The following is a 22364-nucleotide window of genomic DNA, read 5'->3' as shown; positions in this document are numbered from 1 at the left end:
TAGCCATCATGTACAATATTTTTGATCAAACCAGGGTGCCTTAGCAAAAGCAAATCCAGTTGTTCTTTTGATGGTAAAGCACACTGATTGAAAGCACAGGTAAGAGGTATCAGACAGTTCTCATGTCTTGCCCCTCATCCACCTGGCTTTGATAAGGTAGAACAGATAAATTGCAAACTGCAGATATCTATAGTGTCCAGTATAGTGTTTTGATACATGCAAACAACAGGATTTGATTAAATCAAGTGACTTGATATATCCATCGCCTTACATACTTTGTTGTGGTAAGAATATTTAAAATCTACTCTCAGCAATTTTCAAGTATATATTATAATAAATAGTAACCATGCTATATAACTGACTTCCAGAGCCTATTCTTCTCATCTAACTGAAGTTTTTGAATCCTTTTGGCCAACATCTCTCATTTCTCCCTGCTCCCTGTCACTGGCAACCACTATTCTACTCTCTGTGTGCATGAATTTAACTATTTTAGATCCTACATATCAATGAGATAACATGTTGTTTGTCTCTCTGGGCCTGGTTTATTTCTCTTAGCATAATGTCTACCAGGTTCATCCCTGTTGTTGCAAATGAGATTTTTTTTTTTAACAAATGGATAATATTCGACGATGTAAACACATACATTTTCTTTATCCATTCATCTGTTGGTGGATACTGAGGTTGATTCCATATCTGGATTATTGTGAAAAATGTTGCAGTGAATATGAGAATGGGTGACTTTGGCTTGTTTTTATTAAGAATGCAATATCAGTTTCCACATAATTTAATTGTTTCTAAAAATTTTTGCACTATATATATGTATAAATGATATATACACATACATATGTATATAAAATTATAATGTATGATGAATTATCTATAGGAAATATTTCAAACACTGTGTGATCATTTGTATGAGACCAGAAGGTTTTCTTGGACCATTGGCTAACATTATATCTACCAATTTTCACTTGAGTAAGAGAAATAGCATCTGAAATTTTTATTAAAAATCTGCAGCTTTAAAAATGATATTTCCATGAAATAGATCCCAAATAATTCAGTCACTCTAAATAGGCTTTTTAAATTTAAAAACGTTTGGGGCCAGTGCCCTGGCTCACTTGGTTAATCCTCCGCCTGCGGCGCTGGCATCCCATATGGGCGCTAGGTTATAGTCATGTTTGCTCCTCTTCCAGTCCAGCTCTCTGCTGTGACCTGGGAAGACAGTGGAGGATGGCCCAAGTGCTTGGGCCCCTGCACCTGCATGGGAGACCAGGAGGAAGCTCCTGGCTCCTGGCGTCAGATCAGTGCAGTTCCGGCTGTAGTGGCCATTTGAGGGGTGAACCAATGGAAGGAAGACCTTTCTGTCTCTCACTGTCTGTAACTACCTGTCAAATAAATTTAAAAAAATAAATTAAAAAAAATTTAAACTATAAGCAAACACAATACCAATGTGCCTCTTGGTTTGAAACTAGTAAGCTGTATTACACCCAAATTCCTGTTCTGTGGCCTATCCTCTCAGTCTATGCTGGGATTTTATCAATTACTCTCCTGTGAGTTTTCAAATTATCTACTCCAAGGTGCAGCAGGTTAAGCCATCACCTGCGATGTAAGCAGCCCATATGAATGTGGTTTGAGTCCCAACTGGTCCATTTCCAATCCAGCTCCCTGCTAATATTCCTGGGAAGGTAGAAGGGGAGGGCCAAAATATCTGGGCCCCCACCACCCAGATGGGAAACAGGATAGAGTTCCAGGCCCCTGGCTTTGGCTTTGCTCAGATATGGCTGTTGTGGCCATTTGGAGAGTGAACCAGCGGATAGAAGATTTTTCTCTCACTTCGTCTCTACACCTCCCTGTCACTGTGCCTTTCAAATAAATAAAATAAGTCTTCATAAAAAATGAACTTTTTCCATAGAAGCACTGCAAATATTTCTAACTCTTATTTAAAAATATCCCTTGAAGTGGGTTCTCTTTCGGTCACATTTCTTTTTCCTTCCTATACCATTAAGCTTTCAAAAGACCAGTCTTTTATGCTGCAAGCACTTCTGTATCTTTCACTCATAATCCCAGGGTGGACTAACTCCTTTCCCCAGCACTACACTGAACCTGCTCACAGTAAAGACACTGCTGACTTTTCACTGTGAAATACAATGGACACTTTTCTGTCCTCGCCATTCTTGTTTCGATGTACCGGTACTGCTTTCAGAAAAAAGTCTCCTCAGTTTCTGTGAAACTCTTCTCTCATGACCCCTGCCTTCTCAGCCCCATCTCTTTGGCTTGTTCTTCCCGGGGCAGCTTGATGACACCATTCCTTCTCCATTCAAATTGCTAAGATTCTCTATGGCTCTTCCTCAGGTACCTTTTGCTTTTGGTATACATGCTTATTGGGATACCCACACTTTTTATAGTTTTAACTATTTATACACAAACGACTTTTAAATCAATGTCCCTGCACCAGACGTCTTAGCCTATATATCCAATTGCCTACTGGGTGTGTTTACCTAGATATCCCACTAAAGCTTCCAACTTCAAATACCCTACACCCTTGTGTTCATCCATGCAATGTGGGAACTTCTTTTCCCCACATTTCCTATCACTGTGAATGGCTATTACTGTCCATTTTGCTACCAGAGCAAGGCCTTGGGAAACATCCTTGTTACCTCTCTTTCTCTTCTGACCTCCCAGCCAGTCTCCAAGTCATGCCAAATCTATTTATGACACATCTCTTAAATTTATCCTATCTCACTGTCATTATCACTGATGCCTTAGAACATTAGGTTCTGGTGGTTTCTTGCTTGGAATTTGAGACATATTCCCTCCTTGGTATTCTTCCCCATTTGGATTCGCTATTTTCTAGCCCTGCTTACAGTGTTGGCACAATGTTTTTTCTAAGATTCAGATTGGTTATTCAACTGCCTGGCCATAATTCTTAAATGGTTTTCTATTGCCTCAATACAAATGTTAACCTCCTCAAACAGTGTTAAACATCTTTTATGATACATCTATCTGTCCAATCTTAGTTTGCACCCTCATTACAACAAAATGTTATGCTTCAGCAATACAGGTCTGCAGTTTCCGAAAGATATCAGACTCTCTTACTACTCCAATCGTTCTTAAATGATACTTACTCATTCCAGAATACTGAATATTGTATCCCTTCCCCCAGTGTCCCTGTAAAACTGCCATTTTTCAGCTCATTTATCTTTTTTTCTACCAATCTCTGCCACCTTTATTGTTCTGTTTGGTGCTTCTGTTGAGTGTGTCATGTGGAATCATGACTATTTGTAATTGAATTCAAAGAGTTGAAACACAATTGGTGAATAACTAGTGATCACAGTGGATGATGAATGAAGGAAAAAAAGAATTAAAAGAAAATGAGTATAGATTCTCTTCACTGTCAAGGGTGATTCACTTGACTAATACCTTTATGGAAGTGCAATATGCTAATTCAAGAGTCAAATAATTTTTTCACATGTGTCAATATGATACTGGCTAGTAGATCTTTCTTGAACTGCAAGACAAAATTTAAACAATTCCTACTTCCTAACTAAGAATGATTTGGCATAAGCCTCCAAGAGAGAAATGGACAGAAAGGAACATTAACAAATGATTGTAAAACTAAGAGGACTGTGCTACAAGTCATAGAATTTTGACCTATCTGCTCTAGCCTAGACGGACATACTTCCATTTGCCTGTTGTATTTGTATTGAGAATTGTCTAACAATGGTGTTTGAGTTAAATGATGATTTATAATCAGTGCTGATTTAAAATTCTTTCTAGATCAATTCTTAATCACTTCATATCTGGATTTTCCTCACCACAATGATTTTATGGATTGCCTAGAAATATTCTGGAACAAGATGAACTCAACAAAATAAAGTAGCTTAGGAAGATAATCATTATAATAAAGACCAAAGTATGAACATTAATTAAAAAGAAAAATTTTCTTTGTATATGAGTAAGTTCTCATCTGCTGATTCACTCCTCAAACACCCACAACAGCTGGGACTGGGCAGGGCCCAGGCTCTGCACTGATAACTCAGTCCAGGTCTCCATGTCAGTGGCAGGGATCCAACTATCTGAGCCATTGCCTAGAGCCTCCCAGAGTGCACATTAACAGGAAGCTAGCCTTGGAAGCAGAGAAGGGAATCAAACCCAGGCAGTCTGATACGGGATGCAGGAGTCTTAACCCACATCTTACCCATGAGGGCAAAGATCTACCCCAGACATGAATTTTTTAAATGACCCTAAAATAAACAGAATAGAAATGGAATAGATTCTACTTCTGGCTCTTGTGTTCTTGGACAAAATTAATCTCTCTGTATCATAGTTTCCTCTTTTGTAAAATTAACAGATTTAACTAGATGATCTCTAAGCTTGCTGTTAACTCTAACATCTGGTGATCCAGGTCAGGAAAAGAGAAGAAGGTATGCAGAGGACTACGTTATAATATGTGCATACTGGTTTTTTTTTTAAAGCATTGATGATATAACATGAAGGCTGACTCATAATTGACTTTTTTTTTTTTTTTGACAGGCAGAGTGGACAGTGAGAGAAAGAGAGACAGAGAGAAAGGTCTTCCTTTGCTGTTGGTTCACCCTCCAATGGCCACTGCAGCTGGCGTTCTGCGGCTGGCACACTGCGCTGGTTTGAAGCCAGGAGCCAGGTGCCTCTCCTGGTCTCCCATGGGCTGCAGGGCCCAAGCACTTGGGCCATCCTCCTCTGCACTCCCGGGCCACAGCAGAGAGCTGGCCTGGAAGAGGGGCAACTGGGACAGAATCTGGTGCCTCGACCGGGACTAGAACCCGGTGTGCTAGTGCCGCAAGGCGGAGGATTAGCCTATTGAGCCATGGTGCCGGCCAATTGACTTATGCACTGAGAACTGCCCTGGCCATAATTAATTCTCATGAGTATAATATCTTCATTAGATTAATACATATAGTATTTCATAATTATAAGGCAAGAGCAAGGTGAACTAGTAGAGAAATGTTTACAGGTAAATTGAGCACCAATGAAAATGTCAAAGCATAAGAATATTCACTGCTGAGTGTATGCACTACAACATTAATGACAACATTAATGACAACAACAATGACAACATTGCCTTGTTTATTGTTTTTCAACATAGCTAATCACAGCATGGGCAGAGAAGATGCTCCCTGGTGCTTTTTATTTCTGTAGCAATGAAGTCCTGCAGAACATGCTCAGTGGCTTGAGTGCTGCCATACTGCAGTCACACACACCCATGTCCTTCAAAAATACACGATACTCTGGAGACTTTTCTTTGCCAAAAGAATGACACAAACTCTGAAGAAAGAAATGAGCTTCTATAAATCAAGATTTATGGTGCTCAGCACCTGAGATTGAAGGAAATTTCTGAGAACAGGATCATATCACTCTACATCTGCTAAATTTTCATTACAGGTGAATGAAGTAGTCTAAAAGGCTAGAAAGGATTTAGACTAGAATAGAAAGTTGCTCATTTCCTTAATCTACATAAGATACAAACCAGTAAGTCTGGGTTTGTAAGCAAGTTAAACTGCACCAGTGCCCTGTTTAAATCCAAGAATGGTTAAGCTCTAAGGGAAGGAATTTTGAGATTTATCTCTATGAATTTTATATTTTTATTGGGATGTTTTTGGCCTTCATAGAAATTTTACATTATATAGGCAAGTACAAAGAATCCCCTATGTCTCAAAATTTAAAGATAGCTACAATTAATGTTCTGTTCTGAGATTTTTTAGTCCATCTGCATATATATATATAAACACATTAATAAATCAGTATATAGTTTCATATAAATATATATACGTATACACATCTAGATCAATTGCATTTTTTGTCATCAAATCATCAAGACTTTTGATAAATCTAATTTTATGACAAGAAATATGCTGAGTTCAGAAGTTCTATACATGGATAATCTTATCAAATCCTCTTCACACCCCTATGTTAGTAGTCCTAGCATTATGACAATTTAATATATGAGAATAAACAGTTAAAGAAGCTAAACCAACATTACATGGCTTACAGGAAAAATTTGGTCTAGCTCATGAAATAAATGTACAACAAGCTTAAATGCTGAAAGATCATATAATATTTTATTGAGTGGATTTACCATAGTTTTCTTAACTATTTCCTTTTTGAGCATGCATTATTATCCATGAAGTTCCATCCCCACTTCCTCTATGCTCTATCCATTTTAAAATGTACCTTAAATCAAACTGGCTATGCTACTGCACAAGGCACAAGTGAGCACACACTCCCCTCCCCACCCATTGCCAAATAGTGCTGTTTAAAGTCATCTCAACACATTATCACAGAGACGTTATACCTCAGAAGGAGTTGTGGGTTTTAGACTTCCATTAAAAATGGGCTGGTTCTCATCTTAGGCAATTACTTATTCTCCACCATTCTCAGTTTCCTTAGATATTCAAAGATTTCCACAAGGGAAAATGAATGCCTATGAATGATAACACACAGGACTCATCCTAGGTCTCATGAAAAAAATCTTCCTTGGCCTGTGGAAGTCTTCACATCCTTGACTAATGGTCATGGTGGCGAGTAAGCACAACCTTATGACGTGAACACACTGTAATTAAGTATGGCCTTATGCCATAACTGTTCTCTCCAAAGTCCTCTTTGCAAATCACAATAAAATTAAAAGTTGCTGAAAATAAAACTCAGTAACATAAAATGTAACCTGACTGATAACAATAAATATAGATCTGGGCAAATATGGAGTGAGAATAAAAGGATACAGCCACATTTTGGGAGAAAATTCCCTACAAGGAACCCCTAAGAATTGTTACTAGTTTTATTTACTCATTATATATATATAATATTATAATATAATATATGCTTATTGTATATTATATTATATAATGTATATTATATATTAATATTATAATATTATATATATTATATATAATGAGTAAATAAAACTAGTATATATATTATATATTATATATATTTATTTACTCATCAATAGTCTTGTTAGTCATTTCTGGTGGCTTAAAATTTTATTCCTTATATTTTAAATGTAATATTTTATTATTAAAAAATACAAGGCATTGTAAAGTAATGTTAGCAAACAGTTATTATCTGCTGGATGACTACAGACAATGCAGCATTAGGCACTTATCACCTGAGCCAGAGATTCAGTGAATGGAGAAGCAAGAATTCCACCCCACTGAGAAAAGTGTTAAGGAAGAGGAAACAAAGGCGACCCTGCTAAAGTATGATTCCAAATGAATTTCGAAGACAATAATTCTCCAAGGCACCAAAAATTAGATCATTAACAACAACAGAACATTCAATTTAGCTCTAGGAATTTAGGCAGTCAAAACAGAAACAGGAGATTGATAGATTACAGAGTTTTCCTTATACAATAACAAAAGCTTACAAGTTTATCTTGTGAGATAAATCTTTTCCTAGCACAAATTCTTATGACAATTATGTGGCATAGCTGCTTATTCTGAAGATACTAAGAGGCTTTTAGCAGGATGTTACTGCAGTTGTTCAAAGTCAAGCTTTCTTAGTGTGCCTGAAGAGGCACGTCTCATGATAAGTTTCAACAGTGATCAAGAGTACACAATGAAATGGTACTAAACATGTGTTATATTATATGATTGTAATTAGAGAAAGGGTATTGTTCACATTCTTAGGACAGTCAATCCAAGGTTAAATGTGTTGACCACTGCTAAAAGAGCTGATAGTCCATATGATTAAAGGATATCTATATGTAGCAGGTGAGAAGGCAGTGCAAGTTATATTTTGACAGAAAAACTAGGAAGCATAATTTTCATTCTCACTCAGAGATGGTTCACTCCAATACATCAAGAGATGAATAGACTTTTTTCTCAAAGAAAAAAAAAAGTTCTGCCTCTGCTTTTCTGATTTTGTAAGTTCCACAAAGCATGAAAGAAACAATTTGGACCTAGAAAATTTTATGAATATTTATCACAATTAAACTGCATGAATATATAAAAAGAATCTAAGAACCTAAGAAACATTTTTTTCAAATATCTGAATATTTGAATGGAGCTACATACTGGTGGACACTGTAGGTTGTTATGTTTTCCAAGCAGATGGACAAACTGACCTAGTAGGATGATTTAGCATTCTGTATTTGAGTATGAGAGGATACATTTTATTTTTCAGCATTGCTAATGTCAAGTCTTATAAGAGATGTAAAGATAAAGCTTCTTATTAAGGCCACTCCTGATTGTGATAATAAAACCATGCCAACATGGTTCAAACTCCCTTTTTGTAGTCTTGGGTACCTAAGTATTTCTCCAAGCCACTTAAATACCGACCAAATCACTGAGATGCGTAGAATGAGGAAGACATGGTACAGTTCTTTCATAAGATTTAAAATTATAATTGAATTTGTCAGAACAGCATAATGATGGCAGCTTCATCGGGGATTGGGAAAGCCTTCTGGGCTCCCTTAATTGGTGTCATAACAACTTAAGATTCAAATTATAGGGATTTGGGATCATAGCCACTTCCAAATCAAGCACTGTTATAATCCTCTATCTTAAATTTCACTATTAAACAGAGCCATCTGGAAACAGCTTTCCTCCTGCAGTATCAGACCATTACCTCTTTTGCCTTGCTCAACACAATTGGTATCTTCTGATCTACTGAAGCCGAATAAGGTGGACTATGTGTGTGCATAACAAAACAAAGTATCAAAATTTCCAGCAAAACTCAGAACTTTGAGTGTTTATGGAAGAAAATGTCACAAAATGCTTAGGGGTCAGGAGAAGAGTTAAGAAGGACCTTGCAGGAAAAACATGGGTTACAGCTATTCATTATAGTGACTAACATCTCACCTAGTAAGTGTTCATGGTACCATGGAAGGGCTGAAGCTATGAGAAACATGGTAAAGTGGTACATCTTCCTAGAAATTTGAAAGAAACAAGGATTGTTTTGTGACAGGAAAGGCAAATACACGAGAATTCAAAGAACTTGAAGACTGGAGGCCATTTGGAGCTCTGGCTGCAGGCTGTCCTGTGCATCTGTATCAGTCTATTTTGGCTTTGCCTTCTTTGAGGGGGTAGTTTAGACTTCAGAAGCTCAAAGCCCTCTAAGGAAAAGAAACCCAATTTCTTAGAATGCTGTAAAAGGTTTTTACATCTAGGTGCTGACTTACTCTCCAAATTCATCTCTTTTCACATTGGCTTCTTACTTCAACCTATCCTAATACTAAACTGTTACACAGTGCAGTCTCATTTCTTCACTCATGTGAGTCCCTGGGTCCTAAATGCCCTTCACATCTTTCTTTAACTAAGGAACTCATGCTCATGGCTTAAGAGCCAATATAGGTGCCATGTTCTTCATGACATCTCCAGATACCTTAACACTCTATTTATGACTACAGTATAACTAAACCATAATCATGTGTATCTGTCTTCCTACTAGACAGTGCCCTCCTCATCAGCAGGGACTAGGTACTGTGGAAATGGCTAAAAATGTCAAATATAGGACCTAATTCTTTGGGTTTGGGAAGGTCTAACTGTAATTTACATATTTCATGTAATTTTTTTTTTTTTTTGACAGGCAGAGTGGACAGTGAGAGAGAGACAGAGAGAAAGGTCTTCCTTTTGCCGTTGGTTCACCCTCCAATGGCCGCCGCGGTAGCGCGCTGCGGCCAGCGCACCGCGCTGTTCCGATGGCAGGAGCCAGGTGCTTCTCCTGGTCTCCCATGGGGTGCAGGGCCCAAGCACTTGGGCCATCCTCCACTGCACTCCCTGGCCACAGCAGAGAGCTGGCCTGGAAGAGGGGCAACCAGGACAGGATCGGTGTCCTGACCGGGACTAGAACCCGGTGTGCCGGCGCCGCAAGGCGGAGGATTAGCCTGTTGAGCCACGGCGCCGGCCTATTTCATGTAATTTTGACATGAGCCCTGCTTATGTAGTTCTTCTAAAAAAGGCACATAGCTAATTTCTCACTTCATTGTTGACAAATAGTGAGAGATTATAATACATTTTGATGTTATTTTAAAAATATAAATCATCTAATGAGTTTGAAGACAAGATGGACTTACAGCACCAAGATTTAAATTTTTTACACTGAAGTGGTAGCTTTATCAAGTAGACTTCTGAAGAAATAACGGAAAAAATATGAGAGCCCTCCAGTGGTCAAAACAACATATACAAATACCCATAGCTATTTATTCAATATTTCTTCTTTCCAAAGAATTTCTAAAATTTCAAACAAAAATTATTGCTTTGATTACTCTCATATTACTGTAATATTACACAAATTGCTTTTTAGGATGTTAGAGAATGGATATCTATGTGAACATTTAAATAAACCACAGACAATAGTGACCCAAATCACCTATTTATTTATGAATGATTTTGAGTAGTTGCTAGAATTTAACCATGTAAGGCCTTGCTAAATCTCTTCCAGATAAGAACAGTTTAATTCCTTCTGTTGCAGCCATTGAGAGAAATGTGCCTGGATACTAAAACCATTCAAGATACACAAAGGATTCATTCAGCACTAGCTGTGCCTGCTACTTCTGTGTTCCCCTTAAGTACAGAATTCTATTTTAATATGTATATTTCTAGATTTGTAAAAGCATTGTGTGTATGTGTTTCTAAGTTGTGATTCTGGTGGTTTGCATAAGAAATGAGTTGGCTTCTCTGCTAGCAAATGCATATCTAACTAAGCCAGGCAGCAGCACTTTCATTTGCTTCATCCCTTGTCATCAGATTACCAGTAATGGTTTGGCAGAAAGCCTAGAGTAATGCCTCTGCCTTGAAAGTTGTCAAGCTCTAAAATTCACCCAAATGCTGCAATACCAATTGGGGAAGGCTTTTTGTTGTTTGTTTGTTTGTTTGCTTTGTTTTAATTAAATTATTATATTACATGATTAGAAAGTAAAGCTTATTTAAAAAAAACACACAATTCATTGGAACATCTGGATCCAAACATTTGATGTTCAAAATAGACAGAGATTTATTTTTATAATCATAGATCAATATATTTAATTACTATAATTTTTAAATCTTTAAAAACCACTCCAAAAGACCTGTGTTTACTTATTTTAAAAAGTTTGCAACAACACAGGGGAAATGGCAAAAAATTGTCTTCTAATTTAATTTCTGACCTGGAATTTTTTACTTGTTTTCTAAATGTTACAGACAAAAAGGAAAATGTCCATGTTTTTTCTTTTGTGTAGTAGTAGTAGTGCATACAGTTACTGCTTCAATATTCCTAAGCTTTTAGAAGAATAAAGCTCAACTAGTATCTGTGAATGACCTTCAAGGATTTAGCCACTGTAAGAAATATTATGGGTAATTCTCAGAAAGCATACTTTCAAGGTGTAAGTTATCACTCAAGACAAAAAGGGACATTTCTGGAAGTTACATTGTATCTTCGAGGCCACTGGGGTACCATATAGGAAGCTAAAGCAATAACTTATCCTTGTGCAATGAAAAATATAATGTAACTTACACACCAGGATCCTCTGCCTCATTAAGTTAAACACTTCCCTCATGTCATTTTAGAGGGGAGATGATAATATTGTAAATCTATGTAACAGATTTATGTTCTGGTGTCTAGCACATGGCTACACAGGATATTTTCAAGCATTCCAAATGTTTTAGGTGTTAGGCAGTTTCAGAATATGAATATAATTGACTTCATAATTCAGCAAACAAGAAATAGGGTACTGCTTGCTCTGTGGCTATTCAGAGTTGCAATGGAGCAGTCCTCCATTGCAAAAAGGAAATTTTCAGATTTTCTGCAATGCAACTTGAGAGGTGCTACTGACATAGTTTCTGAACCTTATTAGAGCCCTAGGGAAAAAAAATCTTAACAAAAATTAATCAGAGGAAAAATTGCATACTAAGAATTTATGCTAATCACAATTTTGATTGAATGATTTCTCTTTCTTAGGAGTCGAGAGAAAAAGTATTTCTCAAATAATTTTTAATCACTGATTTATCTTTTCCTTCAAAATGGGGGGGGAGGGACTGAAATTGCTAATTAATGAAAAACAGAGTAATCTTATTGGAGTGGACAAGGTGATGAAAGGGCACTACGCGGGTGACATCTAAATCACTCTAATACCCACCAGTGAAATCCATGTCTAGGAACTGCATTGAATGGAACTGTTAGTCATATAAAGCTTCATGGAACAATTGGTTCATTTTAAATGGTCATAGCACTTCACTGAATATGAAATGCATTCTAAGGAGAAAAGAGGACATTTTGTTCTTGTTAGACTATTACCCTTCTTGTACAGAAAAACTTCCATAGGTGGTAACTTTAGCTGAGCTAACTTGATATCCACCAATTTACTTTCCTCTTTTTTAAGACATAAAATTTCTGAACTTAAACTAGGTGAACAACAACAGTAATAAAATTAAGAGAGAGAAATTGAAGTTGAAGATAACATGCTCTTTACAAGGTCCTCCATGAAGAAATGATAGCCAAGTCTAATAGCTTAACAGTATATGAGAGTAATCTAAAATGGAATAACAGTTTTAGGGCTTTGAGTAAAATAGGGTAAATCAGTTTTGAGTTTTGGGTTCTGAAGAGCACAGCCCATTTCCTCATCTGTGCTGTATCACAAATCATAGATCTGAATAGTGTTAAATATTATTGGATATTCTATCAGCTTAAAGTTTGGTTTCTGTGAGTGTTTAAAATAAAAGCCCTTTAACAAAGAAATGAAAACAAAGTACCAAATAATAAGGATATTTAAATTTAATAAAAATAAAAAATAAAAAGTCCTTTAAAATTCTTAGCCTTATGTTCTAAAATGCTATATAACCTACAATATTACCACACACCTTAATTTTTTTTTTTTTTTTGACAGGCAGAGTGGACAGTGAGAGAGAGACAGAGAGAAAGGTCTTCCTTTTGCCGTTGGTTCACCCTCCAATGGCCGCCGCGGTAGGCGCGCTGCGGCCGGCACACCGTGCTGATCCAATGGCAGGAGCCAGGTGCTTATCCTGGTCTCCCATGGGGTGCAGGGCCCAAGCACTTGGGCCATCCTCCACTGCACTCCCTGGCCACAGCAGAGAGCTGGCCTGGAAGAGGGGCAACCGGGACAGGATCGGTGCCCCAACCGGGACTAGAACCCGGTGTGCTGGTGCCGCAAGGCGGAGGATTAGCCTAGTGAGCTGCGGCGCTGGTCCCACACACCTTAATTATTAATACAACATAGCAGGGTGGTGACTTAAGCCAGAATTTACCAAAGTGTATTGTATATGCTGAAATGTGATCTCTCTCTCCCTCTCCATCTCCATCTCTATCATCTATTAATCTAAAGTACTGTGGTCAAATTAGCATGGAAAGCATTGGATTAAAAAAGTCAAATGTGCTTCTTTGGAGTAGAACTTTGAAAGAAACCCTTAATGCTAATGTTCACCTAAATAATCTAGAGGAAAATATTGCATAAAGAATTTCCCAAATTTACTTGATTGAAGATCATGACCTAACTCTCCCATACACACATAAAATTTCCTAGAATTATGGCTCCTAAGAAGATAAACTAGATTTGCTGATTTAAATTACAATCCAAAGGAGTTAAGATAACAGCTTAGCATTTTTAAGTGTCTCCTTAATCTTTAAATTATGAGTTTTATCTTGTTAGTGTTTAAAATTAAATGCTAAAGAAAAGATAAAATATAGGTGATATAAATACTATGCAAGATGATGTATTTTTGGTGAAGAATACAGTTCACCAGTCGTCTGTACCATTTTCCACAAGTCTAGACTTTTTACTACGCTCTCTGGTAAAAGTGGGGTAGGGTTACAAAGCTCTCACTACTCAAGGCATCCCATGACCTGTTTCTCCATTTCTCAACTATACATGGATGATTTCTAGAGTGGGGAAAGAGGTAACATTTTAAGTTTGCTTTCTGCATTTTGCAGGAATCCCCCTAATGGAGATTCTTCCTGCTTCCCTGAAACTGCTCATGGGCAGGACTCCCTGAATGGTCAGTGAGCTGCAACTCCAGGATTTTGTAGTACTGTAGAAGCTGTGAGAGGAAAGGTCACAGACAGTCTGGAAAGGGCAATGATTTAAAGAGCCAAGAAGTCTCCAAGGAGATGAAAGTCAAAGGATGTAAATAGGCAGATGATCTTAGTAAAATATGCCAGGAAGCCTACCTACATATGCCCATGTGATCTGTTCATAATAAGTGTCTAAGGCAATAAGTCTGGATCTGTATCATTTTGGAGGCCTGGATTGCCTGTCATCTGTCAGAGTGGAAACTCATTAGAGGTCTTCCTAAATATTCCACTCCTTTCTCTTCCCAGCCAGGGTAGCACTGTGCTTCCCACCCAACTAAAGTTGGTGTGGCCATGCAAATGTGAGTAACGGAAAATGGATCATTTCCAGGGAAAAGCAGCAATATGAAGGAAGGCCTTCAGCACACCAGTGATGGGTCAAAGGCACCAATGAGAAGGGAACCTGGTTTTTGGACACCACAAAAACTGGGGATGTTTGTTAACTCAGTAAACCACACTGAGGGTATGTGAAACACTTCCTGTGTCAACATCTTACTTTTATCATATATAACATAACAACATACGTCTCTTACCTACAAAATAATTTGAATCATTGGCTGCCTCTGAGAAGATAACTGTTACCTTTATCTGGGGTGTTAACAACAACATATTTTGGTGAGTAAACACGTTTCTACAAGTGTGATGTAAGGAACAATGTGAGACATGGAAATTCACTTGCATTAGAAGATCACTTCTTTCAACACTAATCTATACCCTTCAATAAAACTAGTTAAGGCTTCTGCTTTCCTGAACCGTGATTAAATCAATGAATGCCTTGTTCTAGTGTCCGTAAATCTGAAAGTGATCACATTATATGGGAATGCATAAAAAGTAAAATAACAGAAAAGAAAAATAGTACAAGCAGCTCTATTGCTCTCCTTAAAATCTGTCCAGGTTTACAAAGCTTTCATGACTCAAGGTGTCCCTGAGTCATTCTCACACTGTATTTGTTTTGTAAGAATGCAAAGTTCAGTTTATTTATGCAAACAAATGTACTTCTATTTTCTATGAATATAACGTAGTATGTGATTAAAATATACATTGCACTTAACTCCTCAGAATTTCTTCAGGTCTCTTTAGCTATATTATAATAAGCACGTTAAACACGAGATTTTTTTGAGCTAAAGTAATACCAAGACTATCCTGTAACTACTTTCTGAGAGGAAACAACAATTGCTGGGAAAGGTAAAATGAGTTTAAACTTATTTATTTATTTAGAACCAATCTTAAAAAAATCTTATTTACTTTTATTTATTTGAAAGACAGAGAGACAAAGAAAATAAGAGAGAAACAGAGAGAGCTTCCTTTAGCTGGTTCACTCCTCAAATGCCCGCAAAAAGTCAGAAAGGCCAGGATGGAGTCAGGAGCTGGGCACTCAATTCAGAACCCCCATGTGGGTGAGAGGGATTCAACCACTTTAGTTATCATTGATGCTTCCATCTGTGCATACTAGCAGGAAGCTGGAATGTGGAATGGAGACACTCTAACATAGAGTACAGGTTCCCAAGTGGCATCTTAATTATTGTGCTAAATACTTGAACCCAAATGACTTTTTAAGCACATCTGGAAATTAGCACAAAGAAATGAAAACTATAAATGAAAGATATGAAACAGTGTTTGTCAATTCAATGCATTGTTTAACATCATATCCTCCAGTACCAGTTTCCAATGAAGAGGAAAATACATAACTCATTGCCCAGCACAGTGAAGGCACAAGGTAAGAGCTCAAGCTGCTGAATTAATAAGTTAGCTCAGCTACTTGGAAGTTATGATTTAAAATCAGCCAGTATCTGATGCCAGCATTTGATAGCCAGTTCTAATTTCTTTTAGAGATGAGGACAAAGAGAGTCAACATTTTATCTCTATATTCTGTGGTGGAGAATTCTGGGTTCACACTTACACTGAACATTTCATTAGATCCTAACTTTTGTGTTTTAAAGATACATTTTGCCCAATCCATATTGGGGCCTTTCTCTTCACAGAAGTAGGAGTATCCTATATGAGAAATATTTAAGGTAAATCACTTATTTGTCTAAATGTCCTAGCATATGGATGGTACACAATAAATCTATGAAAAATGTATGTGTTCCACAGAATATAAAATTAATTAAATGTTCTTCGAATTCATCATCTATTTCTTCTGCCTCTACTTCTCACTAAATTTAATTTTTAATTAGCAATGCTGTTTTTCTTGGCTTACAATATACTGTTAGCAAAATGAGATTCAATTTACACTAAAAGGCCTTACAATTTTTAAGAAATGGTTTCAACCATCTTTATGATTTAGGGTTGTCATACCATATTGCATAGAAATCACATGCTTGCCCCAAGCACACATGGTGATCTGAAGACAGTCCAGTGGTTTCTGGTGACTCAGGTCTGGGTGAATGCAATGAGATTATTTCAGTTTACTTGTGCTTCACTAACTTTGTCCTGTTGTGCTATCAAACATGTCAGGCTATGCCACGGCTCAATAGGCTAATCCTCCGCCTGTGGCGCTGGCACCCTGGGTTCTAGTCCCGGTCAGGGTGCCGGATCCTGTCCTGGTTGCCCCCTTCCAGGCCAGCTCTCTGCTGTAGGCCGGGAGTGCAGTGGAGGGTGGCCCAAGTCCTTGGGCCCTGCACCCGCATGGGAGACCAGGAGAAGCACCTGGCTCCTGGCTTCAGATAGGCACAATGCGCCAGCCGCAGCAGTCATTGGGGGGTGAACCAACAGTAAAGGAAGACCTCTCTCTTACCTCTTACCTCTCTCTCTCACTGTCCACTGTGCCAGACTAGATTAGCTAGAGCACATCAGTTTTCCCTCTCTCACTGATTTTTACTATGAATCTCTCTGACAATATATGGATGGTTCATCATACTCAAACTTCCACTTTTATGTTATCAATATGCTTCATTGGGAAAAAGGTAAATGTGTAATTCTCTCTCCCTGAAACAACCACTATTTTAAGCAAACATGTTTTCTCCTGATTTTACTCGACAAATAAGATCATTAATTATCACTATTCTAGTTAAAACGTCTCAGGTCCAAAGGATAATGATGGGGCAAACATTTGGAGCAGTGGTTAAGACAGCTCGGAATACCCACATCCCATATTAGAGTGCCTGGGTTAGAGTCCTAGCTCAGCCAGCGCGCTTCTAGCTTCCTGCTAACACACACGTTAGGAGCCAACAGGTGATAGCTCAAGTTGTTGAGCTCCTGCCTCCCACATGGCAGACCCAGATGAGATCTTGGCTCCTGGTTTTGCCCTGGCCTCACCCTGAACATTGTGGACATATAAGGTGTGAACTAACAGATAGTAGATCTCTGTCTCTATTTTTCTGCCTTTTTAAAAATTTTAAAATTTTAAAAATTTAAAGGATAATTATGTTTTCAATGAAGTATAGTGTGGAAAAAAAAAGCTGTGTAGGAAAAAATGATCATGTGTTATTTCCTTAAGCAGTGAGTGGCTCCTGTGTAAAAGTTACTGAGAATACAAAAATTACTAACTCACAATCCATGCCATTACATGCTCCCAAAATAGTAGGTGAGCTATACAATTTAAAAAAGTACACTGAAGGTTACTTGTGAGCTAAAACTTGAAAGAGAACTAGGATCTACCCATTAAGGAGAGAAGCAAAAATCAAAAAGAGAACAAAATTAGCAGGTGGATGAGCACCAAGATGTGCTCTGGGAGACACATGCTGGAGGCTGTGATTATGTGTGGTACAGTAAGCAGGGAGATGCTGGAGACAGCATTCCAGAGGGGGCAGAGGCTTTGTGATGGACCTCATGGGACACAGAAACATAGTTAGCTTTATTTTCAAGAAAATGGGGAGTCACTGAAGATTTTTTTCAGCCATCACTGATGTCCATGGCTTTTAGATGATAGATATGTCACTTCCAATGTAGAGGGTGTGTGTGTGTGTGTAGAGTCTGGAGGTAGAATCACTGGGAGACCGCAGTAATGCCAAGTGAGAGAATGAGGATGAAATAGAGCAATTGCAAGGAGAATGGAAGGAAAAAAATTATTTAGGATGGTGTTTTATTTTTTAAAAGTCTATTTGTTTTCATCTATTTGAAATTTATTTTCACCTACTTGAAAGGCAGAACAGAGAAAGAGTGAGATCCCATCTTCTGATTCACTCCCCAAATGCTCACAACAGCCAAGGGCTGGGCAAAGCCAGGAATCTGGAACTCCATCTGGGTCTCCCATATGGGTGGCAGGGACTCAAGCCCTTGAGCCATCATCTGCTGCCCTCAGAAGGCACTATTAGCAGGAAGCTGGAACTGAGATAGAGGTGGCTCTCAAACTAGGCACTCTGACATGCGATGCGGGTGTTCCAAGCAGCTGCTTTCCCCACAGCGGTACAACGCTCACCCCATGGTAGTGTTTTAAATGTGGAAATACTGGACGTACGCCAAGAGTAAGCAAGAGTCAAGATCAACAGCTGACAGAGATGGTCCTGGGTGGAGTAGAGATTAAAGAGATTACCAAGGAGAGGGGCCAGTTAGGGACAAATAAAAGGACTGTTAAGCATCTTTGACAGCTCATACAAAGTTGGAAAACGTGAACTTTCCAATCAGCATGCATGTGCAATTTTCTTAAAAAGGTTTCATTAAATTGGGCCACAACTGAAAAGAAAATCACAGAAACTATCTGAAATCATAAGTGATATCAGCAGATTGATATCTTCTCTAGAATGAGAAGTGCAAATAATAATTATAATAATAACTTTAATGGCAGGAGAATGAATTTCCACTTCTGGTAATGGCAATGAGATGATTTGGACTGATATACCCAGTGAGAGAAGTAAAAATATTGGAATATAAAAAGAGCTAATAAGATAACAGTGATTTAGCAATGAAAATTTAGACCAGAAGTCAGAGAAGGAAACTCAGCTTTTGAAAGCTTTTGTCCTTGGACACAGGACTATCAGGAAAAGACTTCAGAAGGCCTCAGGGACTTTATGGCAAACTGTGTGTCCTGGGGCTTCCGGTGGAGGCTTCAGTTCACCCAGACTGGGATCTACTGAAAGGTCACACCTTACGTCAGGATACCACTGAGCCTACACGAACTGGTCCTTCACCTATCTGCAGCCTTGCTCCTTGTCACAGAGGTGATCAGGGAACGACAGCCATTGCACTTGTCATAGGTGATTCTTGTCTGACAACGCCCCCAGGTGCCTGGCAGAAGCAAAACAAACCCTCTCAACATGGAAACTTCATTCTTTTTGTATCTCAACTTACTCTTACAAAAAATTTTAAAAATACATTTCCAGCATATAGCTAATGACATCCAAGCAACCAAGAAAATAAGACACCATGAGTGAGAACTGGCAGGAAGAGTAATAATAGAAACACGTTCGGTAAGACCTGACATATTATAATTAGCAGACACATATTGCAAAACAATCTCACTATTTTCAAAGCCGTAAAAGCTTGACAACCTTATCAGGAAACAAGAAACTATAACAGTGATATAACAGTAGCTCAAAAATATTTATCTTGTTTCCTTTCAACACTATTTGTCACATGATTTGAAATTTTTACATTTTAAAATTTTACATTTGCCTTTTGCTCTCCTTGCCACACACTGAATACAAAACTGCACACTGACAAGCTTAATTTAATTTTTATTTATTTTCATAGTAGGATCAGATATGTGTTAGTTAAGTAAAGCATTTCCCTAAGTGTGTTTGCAGTTATATATCTGTGTGTGTGGTGAGTAGACAGGTGCGTGTACTGACACTTCCTTGAAGCACCTGTGATTTCTGCCGGGTTCTTCCCTACAGTCAACCATTTAGGACTTAGCTGGCTCACACAACGTCACCAGGCATCCCATAGGATCAGGGAAACTTTAAAACCTTTCCATCTACTCATGAAATGAAAATAAGCTGCAATTTTTACACCCTAATGGGTTAATGGCAAGTACCACTGGAGACTACGTATGCTTGAACAATTTGCCTAAAGTGACTGGATTTTAGGTACTGAAGGGCACATATTTCGGATGGACTTCTGATGTTTAACACATTTCAGCAGATTCTTCCTTAAGACTGACAAGGAAAAAAGGAACTGAGCAGTGAGACCCATCAGAGGAGAAGGTCTGAAGGCGGGGTTGAGGAGAGGGGAACAGAGAGACAGTGAGAGGGCTCAAAACTGAGTTCTGCCAACTTCACATTCTGCTTGGCTTTGCTTCCATAGCTACATAAAACCAAGTGACTCTGTCAACATAATGCCCATGTCTCATTTTAAAAGAGTAATCCAAAATATTTATGCATATCAAAGTTGAGTGAAAGACCCATGTATAAGTCATCTATTGTTTGTTCGTAGTTGAGTCACCTGAGGTCATTAGAATCCAGTCTACTTGAAAGAGCAAAAACTGGCCAGTTAACGTTACACAACTATTCAGCCCCACAGACTGCAATAAGAGCATCAGCAGATTTATTTTCCCCATATAAAGTAGAATTTCCTATTCACACCATGTACTCAGTGACTATTATGGATAGTATTTATTCAGAAGGAATGCTGTGCAAGTTTGGAAAAGCTGTCTCTAAGAGCAGAGGGAGAAGTCATCTGACAAAACAAGAAACAAAAACTATACATGGGCAAAACATGAAGGCAACTAAAGTTTGTCATTCTTTTCTGTAATGAAAAAAATTTTGATAAATCCTTGAAACACAGCCTGGCAATAGCAAACTCAAGAACCCTTCCCCTTCCTCCTCTTCTCTCAAGCTCTGTATGATGAGGATACCTCCGTTCACGGAGCAAATATCAGCTCTTGTGGAGCAACAGAACCTGTTTGGAATTAATGAGGCGACAGCAAAAAAAAAACTTCTATTAATAAAGTGTTCTCTTTGATGGAGATTGCCTGTTTTTTTCTCTGTTGTTTTTTTAAAAAGTAGAACACTTTCAAAGGCTCCTTATGCACATTTAGGCACCTCTTAAGAGTCTCAGTCTCTCTCTCTCTTTTAAATTAAGAAGTGACTAAGGGCCATGCAAGGGCAACTGACCTCCATCTCACAATAATCCCGTTGCATCCACTGGCAAAATGGACACAGTAACCTTCAGTGTCTGTGGTGACACGGAACTACTGACATTGTATCTCCATAAGCTCAGGGTGCTGAAGGGAGGCATTAACAGAAGGAAAAGCAAGCAAGGTTAAAGGCAGCACTGAAGTTACAGACCTGTACCGAAATCCCAAAGCTGGGCTAAAATACTCATTTCTTTTGCCACACAAAAGGTAAAGCACCAGCTATCTTAGGAAAGGTAAGCAAGCTGCAACACCCGAACAACGTCATTATTGCCTTTTCATTCACAGCAACACCAAGAAAAACTCAAACGTTCACCTTCCCAGAGAAGCGATGCACCTTAAGCTCATCTTTTCACTTACCCTAGAGCATGCTCACCATGATCTTTGAAATCCTTTTAATTCCAGTACATCCAGAACACATATGGATTCTTAGCATATTCACTTAAAGAGCAAACTCGGCCACATTGTTTAATACAACAGAGACCATCACAGAACTCCCTGAAATCCCAGGGAGGGATGTGAGTTTAAAATCCAGCTCTGGATCCTGGTGTATACTGTGTCTATCTTTAACTTGAAAATGATTTGGTTTCACATTCCATTGAAGTCCCACTGGCAGATGCCTTTGGTAAGCTCACCAATGGCAGGCTTTCAAACGCTCTCCCTCCACCCCCTCCCTCTGAGCTTCCGCTGTTCCATCGAACGCTGCTTTACCCAGCTGTCTTTTTACCTGTCTGCGTGGGTAGAAGGAGACGCTTTCCTTGACGGCTATTACGGAAACACTAGGAAACTGAAGATCAGAGAGGACTCACTGTGCTTCTTCCTGCCAACCCCTCCCCCTACTTACTGCCAGAAACCAACTGACTTCCAAACTTGGCTGCCTGAAAAAGAATGTTCTCTGATTGGCATTCCTGGAAGCCGAAAGCAAAGCAGCTCAAGTTTTGTACTGTTACTCAGCATGAATAACTACCAAGGTATACACAATGCACATAAGTAACTTTCCTGGATTGTTTTACTCCAAACTCTGAGAACAATCAAGCAAATGTTTCAGGGCATTAAAGATATTTTTGTTGTAGGGCAACATTTAAGTTTTAATATCCACATGTAAATTTACCCAGAATGGGTAGTTCTACAGTAAAAAAGTGAAATGGCAAATGTTTGTTAAAACTTGAAAAAGCCTGAGCAAATGAGCTAGGGCCCATTTGAGGAAGAGAAAGCCACACTGCCTGCTGGACCAGTTCTGGATTCTGAAATATATGGATTTCCTAGGAGAGACAAGCCTGATAGCAACTGTAGAAAAACTGAAGTTGGCTGACCC

The 22364-nt window shown here is 38.4% G+C and overlaps 1 protein-coding gene across 15 annotated transcripts in view; it reads right to left on the bottom strand.

The window, feature by feature from the left end:
* The window catches only part of DTNA (dystrobrevin alpha), a 303884-nt gene extending 282012 nt beyond the window's left edge, over positions 1–21872 (bottom strand). For 7 of the 15 annotated variants that reach the window (XM_062201515.1, XM_062201520.1, XM_062201522.1 and 4 more), the window contains exon 1: positions 21410–21633. The gene's annotated coding sequence lies outside the window, so the exon portion shown is untranslated. Of the gene's footprint in view, positions 1–21409; positions 21634–21776 lie in introns of those variants that run through there. The other 8 variants (XM_062201521.1, XM_062201525.1, XM_062201526.1 and 5 more) reach the window with 3 other exon arrangements.
* Positions 21873–22364: the final 492 nt, after the last annotated feature.

The sequence above is a fragment of the Lepus europaeus genome, chromosome 9, assembly GCF_033115175.1.
Source record: "Lepus europaeus isolate LE1 chromosome 9, mLepTim1.pri, whole genome shotgun sequence".
NCBI classification, from domain to species: domain Eukaryota; kingdom Metazoa; phylum Chordata; class Mammalia; order Lagomorpha; family Leporidae; genus Lepus; species Lepus europaeus.
The sequence above is the reverse complement of the archived record's forward strand: the minus strand, read 5'-3'. Positions and strand labels throughout refer to the sequence as shown.